We start from the raw sequence: 8,939 nt of genomic DNA, 5'->3' as shown, positions 1-8,939 counted from the left end.
GAAGGAGGTGTCAATGCGGTGAACTAGGCAATCGGACTATAGGGCGTTAGCACTTTCACTTAGCCATATGAGTTTTATGGTGGGTCTACGATATAGCCCCTGGTATGTACGCGATTTAATCAATACAGTGCGTTACATATATGACCTAAAAAGGCCCTTCGTATAATACAGAGGAAATCGCAAAAGATTCTGATAAGTCATCAAGTGGTTGACCAGCTCTCGCCTCATCATGACAGTCAGTTTTCGGCTTTCTCTACTGAGGTGCTTGACCAGATGAACCGGAAGCACAATCGCAGTAGTTCTCTCTTTGCTACCCTACCCGATAAAGCGGAACATAAGGTAGAAAGCAGAGGAGCCGGGCAACCCAACTATTGACCCAAGACATGATTCGGAGCTGATGCATATAAGGCCAAACTCGCGATGCCGAAGTATGCTATAAAGCTATTCGGACTTTGTCGGCAACTCATTTGTTCCCATACCGAGCCCCTGGCAAGTTATGCCGAGGTGTGTGAAACAACCAAAGGGGCAAAATTCAGTTCTTTTAGAAAAAAGCGAGTACTGAATACGGATTATGTTTACTGGGACCTGAGTGATATGCCAATCGTCATTTTACAGATAAGAACGCCACAACCCCGGCTATTTGACATGCCGGGGGTCGAAGGCTGAGGAAAAAGGCACTTTACAGGCTCGAAATAGAGAGTGTGGTCTACAAAAAGTTATTTTGGACCTCCTGTCGCACGTCTGCGCCGCCTTTCCTCGGTGAAGGGACTCCTTGACAGGAATAGCCCTTGGGTGAGTGTACAAACCCGAACTCCGATAGAGTCCGTGAGATGACCAGCCTTTGAGCCACCTGTGGGAAGGATAATAATAAAAAAGAAAGAGTAGTTAGAAAAAGGGGAGGTGGTTATGGGCATACTTGTAGGTCCGTCCGTATTGTGCTTCCGCCGATGCCCAGGGTATTTTAAGTGCATAGTTATGTATGCGCGGTACAGACTTCGCAGGTATATTAGGCGAATGATGGAAGCCGAACCGCTAGTCCAGATTTGATATTGATCGGTCCTGTTGAATGGAGATGGGCGGCTTAATGGCCGACGAGGTATGCGGCTTGATAAGGCCGCTGTGTACTTCAGCTGAGGTGGTCGTAGTATGATCCTCAGTCTGGAGGGAGTGCTTCTCATGCTCCCCTGTAGAGGTGTGTGTCATGTATACCATGTTCACTGTTTTTACTTTGGGGGGAAATTGCTTCTGACCCCCGGTATTTGGTTGGCGAGTCTCTTCGTCGTCGCTATCACCGGGCTGCCTCTTCCCCTTGTGCTCGGCGTTGATCTTGCCGGCCTGTTTGAAGACCCAACAGCTTCTGTTGGTGTGATTCGCCGGTCTATCGGGGTTGCCATGAATCTGGCAGGGCCGATCCAATATCTTGTCTAAATTGGATGCTCCGTCTCTGTTTGCCTTGAATGGCTTTTTCCGTTGACCGGGCTTGGGGCCGCTGAATCTGGCGTTGACCGCTATGTCGTGTGTTCTTTCATTTTCGTTGTGACTTTTGTGTTTACTGCGTCGTGGCTTGCCATTGCCGTCTCAGACTTCAGAAGTGCCCGGATCGCTGGCGATGTTGCTTCTATGAGCGAGCCAACTGTCTTCTCCCGCGCAAAAGCGGGTCATCAGAGCGGTAAGGGCTGACATGGATTTTGGTTTTTCTTGACCGAGGTGGCGGGCAAGCCACGGACGCTGTGTTTGAAGGCCGCTAGGGCTTCCATGTCCGGATAGTCGACGATTTGGTTCTTTTTAACTAAGAACCTAGTCCAAAGCTTCTTGGCTGACTCTCCGGGATGCTGGACGATGTGACTTAAGTCATCGGCATCTGGTGGCCGGACATATGTACCTTGGAAGTTGTCGCGGAAGGCGTCTTCCAAATCCTCCCAACTGCCAATAGAGTTTTCAGGCAGACTATTTAGCCAGTGCCGAGCTGGCCCTTTGAGTTTTAGTGGGAGGTATTTGATGGCATGAAGGTCATCTCCGCGGGCCATATGGATGTGGAGAAGGAAATCCTCGATCCATACCGCGGGATCAGTTGTTCCATCATATGATTTGATGTTCACGGGTTTAAACCCTTCTGGAAATGCATGGTCCATTACTTCATCAGTGAAGCAAAGTGGGTGTGTGGAGCCTCTATATTGGGCCACATCGCAACGTAGCTCAGATGGAGTCCGTCTGCGGTTTTCGGCCCGGGCGTGACTAGACTTGTCACGTCCGAATAGGTAGCCATTGTCGCGTGTCGAGGCATGTCCTCGCGATCCATAGATCTATCTGGTAAGTCCTGCTCTACTGTCCAGGTCCTGCCGGAGGTCATATGTATAACCCTGAGCTGTTTTGTCTCTGCCTTTACGGTGAGGTGGGGCGGGCTGGTGTTCGACTTGAGTTGTCGCTTTGTCCCGACCGCGCGGTGGTCGGTCAGCCATATTGCGCGATGACGGTATGGGCTCCAGGGCCTCATCATCAAACTAAGGTAATACTCTACGCTTCGGGTAACTCTTGGCTGGGCGCTTGAGGCCGTATTCCTCGGCTGCCAGAACCTCAGTCCATCTATCATTGAGCAGGTCTTGATCACCTTGAAGTTGCTGCTGCTTCTTTTTCAGGCTCCTTGTAGTGGCTATTAGCCGGTGCTTAAAGCTCCTGCTCGAGAGGTTCCTCAGACACGATAAAATCCTCGTTGCCGAGGCTCGCCTCCTCCTCGGAGAGCGGAACATAAATACTGTCCTCCGAGTCTTCGTTTATGGCCTGTTTATCAGGGCTAACTTGCCCATCTTACCGTTCGTCTTGTTCGGAAGTTGCCTCAATGGGGTTTTCATTGTCTTCGGCACCGTCCGGAGTGTTATCGTCTCCTGTGTCGGTGTTGTTGTCTTTGCTGCGGCGTGATTTAGAGCGGCGCCGCTGGCGCCGGCGCTTTGGTTGTGTCTTTGGGGGGTCATCCTCAACTGGATTTTCCTTGTCATCGCCGCTATTATCTTTTGGTGCATCCACCATGTACACGTCGTACAAAGAAGTGGCCGTCCAACGTCCGGTAAACGGCGGGTCTTGGCCATGCTCCTCATCTGCATCGTCATCCATACCGTCGATGTCTTCGGATCCGTAATCGGGCATGTCGGTTAAGTCCTCGACAGTGGCTATGAAGTGGGTGGCAGGTGGGAAGCGAAATTCCCCGTCATCAGCCTCCAGTTCGAACCGGATATAGTTCGGCTGTGAGTCCCCCACTAAGGATAGATTTTTTTTAATGAGTTTAGCACGTCGCCTAAAGGCGAGTGCCAGAAGATGTCCGCGGCGCTGAATTCGACAATTGATGACTGATCCAGCTCGACGTACGCGGACGCCCATGGTTCGGAACTTATAGCCGGAAACGAGTCCATGGCTCCGGTGACACAGATGTCACTTGAAGTTAGGTCTGTGTGCGGCTCCAACGCCGCTGAGTCTACGGCTTCCGTGGCGGGGTTGAGCTTCCCGTCCTCGGATGGCGCGATCTACTCCGGATCTAAGGCCAGAGCAGTTACAGGTGCTATTACATAGGTATGGTCCGATGACAGATTTACGTCATGTTCCTCGTGGTGGCAGGGAGCGGCTGCCGCGGTCTCAAATCCGTCGAAGATCAAGTCTCCGCGGATATCCGCGACGTACTTCAAGCTTCCAAATCTGACCTGATGGCCAGGGCGTAGCTTTCGATCTGCTCCAGATGGCCAAGCGAGTTTGCCCGCAGTGCGAAGCCGCCGAATACGAAGATCTGTCCGGGGGGAAGGTTTCCCCTTGGACAACATTGTTCTAGATGATCGAAGGAGCCATCAAACCTTTTGACGACGGCACAGTGGAACTCTCAATGAAAGCACCAATGTCGGTGTCAAAATGGCGGATCTCGGGTAGGGGGTCCCGAACTGTGTGTCTAAGGTCGATGGTAACAAGCAAGGTTGGAAAAAGCGGTAGGTGTAAGCGAGGCGGTTGGCCTTCGCCTAGTGCCTAGGCAGTGCTTAAGCTCCCTAGGCACAGCCTAGGGGATTATATAATTTTTACTATTAGGGTGTATATGTGGTTATTATATGTGTATTTTTTTAATTTAGGGCATATAAGTATGTTAAAGACCAACTACTACGATTGGAATATGGCCCTTTGGCATGTCAGTGCAATATGGCATATGATTTCTCGCTTGGGTAGACAATTTTTACTTGCTCTGCCTAGACTTCTGCTTATGCCCTAGGCGAGGCGTTTGTCCATTGCCTAGCGCCTAGGCGTGCCTAAGCGCCTCCTAGGCACTGCCTTTTCCAACAGAGGTAACAGGAGACGGGGGACACAATGTTTACCCAGGTTCGGGCCCTCTCTATGGACGTAATACCCTACTTCCTGCTTAATTGATCTTAATGAATATGAGTATTACAAGAGTTGATCTACCACGAGATCGTAATGGCTAAACCCTAGAAGTCTAGCCTGTATGACTATGATTATGAATATTCGGCCCTACGGGCCTAACCCTCCGGTTTATATAGACACCGGAGGGATCTAGGGTTACATAAAGTCGGTTAAAGAGAAAGGAATCTTCATATTTGATCGCTAAGCTTGCCTTCCACGCCAAGGAGGGTCCCAACCGGACACGGGAGAAAGTCTTCGGTCTTCGTATCTTCACAGCCCATCAGTTCAGCCCATGTCTAACAGGTCGGACGCCCGAGGACCCCTTAGTCCAGGACTCCCTCACCAGCGGCCTGCCTCCTCTCCTCCACTATGGCCCAATAGGCCCATTAAGTTTCCCGGGGGGTTCCGGTAGCCTCCCGGTACTCCGAAAAATCCCCGAACCTTATCGGAACCATTCCGGTGTCCGTATATAACCTTCCAATATATCAATCTTTACCTCTCGACCATTTCGAGACTGCTCGTCATGTCTGTGATCTCATACGGGACTCCGAACAAACTTCGGTCACCAAAACACATAACTCATAATACAAATCGTCATCGAACGTTAAGCGTGTGGACCCTACGGGTTCGAGAACTATGTAGACATGACCGAGACACATCTCCGGTCAATAACCAATAGCGAAACCTGGATGCTCATATCGGCTCCTACATATTCTACGAAGATCTTTATCGGTCAAACCGCATAACAACATACGTTATTCCCTTTGTCATTCCTATGTTACTTGACCGAGATTCGATCGTCGGTATCATCATACCTAGTTCAATCTCATTACCGGCAAGTCTCTTTACTCGTTCTGTAGTGCATCATCCCGTAACTAACTCATTAGTCACATTGCTTGCAAGGCTTATAGTGATGTTCATTACCAAGAGGGCCTAGAGATACCTCTCTGATACATGGAGTGACAAATCCTAATCTTGATCTATGCCAACCCAACAAACACCTTCGGAGACCCCTGTAGAGCATCTTTATAATCACCCAGTTACGTTGTGACGTTTGATAGCGCACAAGGTGTTCCTCCGGTATTCGGGAGTTGCATAATCTCATAGTCAGAGGAATATGTATAAGTCATGAAGAAAGCAATAGCAATAAAACTAAACGATCATTATGCTAAGCTAACGGATGGGTCTTGTCCATCACATCATTCTCTAATGATGTGATCTTGTTCATCAAATGACAATACATGTCTATGGTCAGGAAACATAGCCATCTTTGATTAATGAGCTAGTCAAGTACAGCCATACTAGGGACACTCTGTTTTGTCTATGTATTCACACATGTACTAAGTTTTTGGTTAATGCAATTCTAGCATGAATAATAAACATTTATCATGATATAAGGAAATATAAATAACAACTTTATTATTGCCTCTAGGGCATATTTCCTTCCATATCATGTCACATATTTTGATTGCATGTGATGTTTATCTTTTATGCATCTTATTTTGCTTAGTACGGCGGTAGCATTATAAGATGGTCCCTTACTAAAATTTCAAGGTATAAGTGTTCTCCCTGAGTATGCACCATTGCGACAGTTCGTCATGCTGAGAGACCACGTGATGATCGGGTGTGATAGGCTCTACGTTCACATACAACGGGTGCAAGACAGTTTTGCACATGCGGAATACTCGGGTTAAACTTGACGAGCCTAGCATGTACAGACATGGCCTCGGAACACTGGAGGCCAAAAGGTTGAACCTGAATCATATAGTAGATATGATCAACATAGAGATGTTCACCATTGATGACTACTCCATCCCACGTGATGATCGGACATGGTTTAGTTTATTTGGATCACGTGATCAATTAGATGACTTGAGGGATGTCTATCTAAGTGAGAGTTCTTAAGTAATTTGATTAATTGAACTTAATTTATCATGAACTTAGTCATGATAGTATTTGCAAATTATGTTGTAGATCAATAGCTCGCGATGTAGCTCCCCGTTTATTTTTGATATGTTCCTAGAGAAAAATGAGTTGAAAGATTATAGTAGCAATGATGCACACTGGGTCCGTGATCTGAGCAACATCCTCATTGCTGCACAGAAGAATTGTGTTCTTGATGCACTGCTAGGTGACAGACCTATTGCAGGAGCAGATGCAGATGTTATGAACGTTTGACAAGCTTAGTATGATGAGTACTTGGTAGTTTAGTGTGCCATGCTTTATGGCTTAGAACCGGGACTTCAAAAACGTTTTGAACGCCACAGAGCATATAAGATGTTCCAAGAGTTGAAATTGGTATTTCAGACTCATGCCCATGTCGAGAGGTATGAGACCTCTGACAAGTACATTGCCTACAAGATGGAGGAGAATAGCTCAGCCAGTGAGCATGTGCTCAGAATGTATAGGTACTACAATCTCTTGAATAAAGTGGGAGTTAATCTTCTAGATAAGATAGTGATTGACAGAGTTCTCTAGTCACTATCACCAAGCTACTAGAACTTCGTGATGAACTATAATGTGCAAGGGATAACGAAAAAGATTCCCGAGCTCTTTGTGATGCTGAAATCGGCGAAGGTAGATATCAAGAAAGAGCATCAAGTGAGCATCAAGTGTTGATGGCTAACAAGACCACTAGTTTCAAGAAAAAGGACAAAGGAAAAGAAAGGGAACTTCAAGAAGAATGACATGTATATCAAGTGTTGATGGTTGCCACTCCCGTGAAGAAGTCCAAAGTTAGACCTAAGCCTGAAACTGAGTGCTTCTACTGCAAAGGGAATGGTCACTGGAAGCGGAACTATCCCAAATACTTGGCGGATAAGAAGGATGGCAAAGTGAACAAAGGTATATTTGATATACATGTTATTGATGTGTACTTTACTAGTGTTCATAGTAACCCAGGGTATTTGATACCGGTTCAGTTGCTAAGATTAGAAACTCAAAATAGGAGTTGCAAAATGAACAGAGACTAGTTAAGGGTGAGGTGACGATGAGTGTTGGAAGTGATTCCAAGGTTGATAAGATCACGATCGCACACTCCCTCTACCTTTGGGATTAGTGTTGGACCTAAATAAATGTTATTTGCTGTTTGCGTTGAGCATGAATATAATTGGATCATGTTTATTGCGATACAATTATTCATTTAAGTCAGAGAATAATTATTATTCTATTTACATGAATAAAACCTTCTATGGTCATACACCCAATGTAAAGGGTTTATTGAATCTCGATCGTAGTGATACACATATTCATAATATTGATGCCAAAAGATGCAAAGTTGATAATGATAGTGCAACATATTTGTGGCACTGCCGTTTAGGTCATATTGGTGTAAATCGCATGAAGAAACTCCATCAGATGGATTTTTGGAATCACTTGATTATGAATCATTTGATACTTGCGAACCATGCCTCATGGGCAAGATGACTAAAACTCCGTTCTCTGGAACAATGGACCGAGCTAATGACTTATTGGAAATAATACATACCGATGTATGCGGTCCAATGAGTGTTGAGGCACGCGGCGGTATCGTTATTTTCTGACCTTCACAGATGATTTGAGCAGATATGGACATATCTACTTAATGAAACACAAGTCTGAAACATTTGAAAAGTTCAAAAAATTTCAGAGTGAAGTGGAGAATCGTCGTAACAAGAAAATATAGCTTCTACGATATGATCGCGGAGGCGAATATTTGAGTTACGAGTTTGGCCTTCATTTAAAACAATGTGGAATAGTTTCACAACTCGGACCACCTGGAACACCACAGCGTAATGGTGTGTCCGAACATCGTAACCGTACTTTATTAGATATGGTGCGATCTATGGTGTCTTACCGATTTACCACTATCATTTTGGGGTTATGCATTAGAGTCATCTGCATTCACGTTAAATAGGGCACCGTCTAAATCCGTTGAGACGACACCGTATGAACTGCGGTTTGGCAAAAAACCTAAGATGTCGTTTCTTAAAGTTTGGGGTTGTGACACTTATGTCAAAAGGCTTCAGCCTGATAAGCTCAAACCCAAATCGGAGAAGTGGATCTTCATAGGATACCCAAAAGAAACTGTTGGGTACACCTTCTATCACAAATCCGAAGGCAAGATCTCTGTTGCTAAGAATGGATCCTTTCTAGAGGAGTTTCTCTCGAAAGAAGTGAGTGGGAGGAAAGTAGAACTTGATGAGGTAGTTGTATCTTCTCTCAAATTGGAAAGTAGTTCATAACAGAAATCAGTTCCAGTGATGCCTACACCAACTAGAGAGGAAGCAAATGATAATGATCATGAAACTTCAGATCAAGTTACTACCGAACCTCGTAGGTCAACCAAGTACGTTCCGCACTAGAGTGGTATGGTAATCCTGTTCTGGGAAGTCATGTTACTACACCATGACGAACCTACGAACTATGAGGAAGCGATGATGAGCCCAGATTTCGCGAAATGGCTTGAGGCCATGAAAACTGAGATAGGATCCATATATAAGAACAAAGTGTGGACTTTGGTGGACTTTCTCGATGATCGGCAAGCCATTGAGAATAAATGGATCTTCAAG

Source organism: Triticum aestivum, chromosome 2D (assembly GCF_018294505.1).
Source record: "Triticum aestivum cultivar Chinese Spring chromosome 2D, IWGSC CS RefSeq v2.1, whole genome shotgun sequence".
NCBI lineage: Eukaryota > Viridiplantae > Streptophyta > Magnoliopsida > Poales > Poaceae > Triticum > Triticum aestivum.
The sequence above is the reverse complement of the archived record's forward strand: the minus strand, read 5'-3'. Positions refer to the sequence as shown.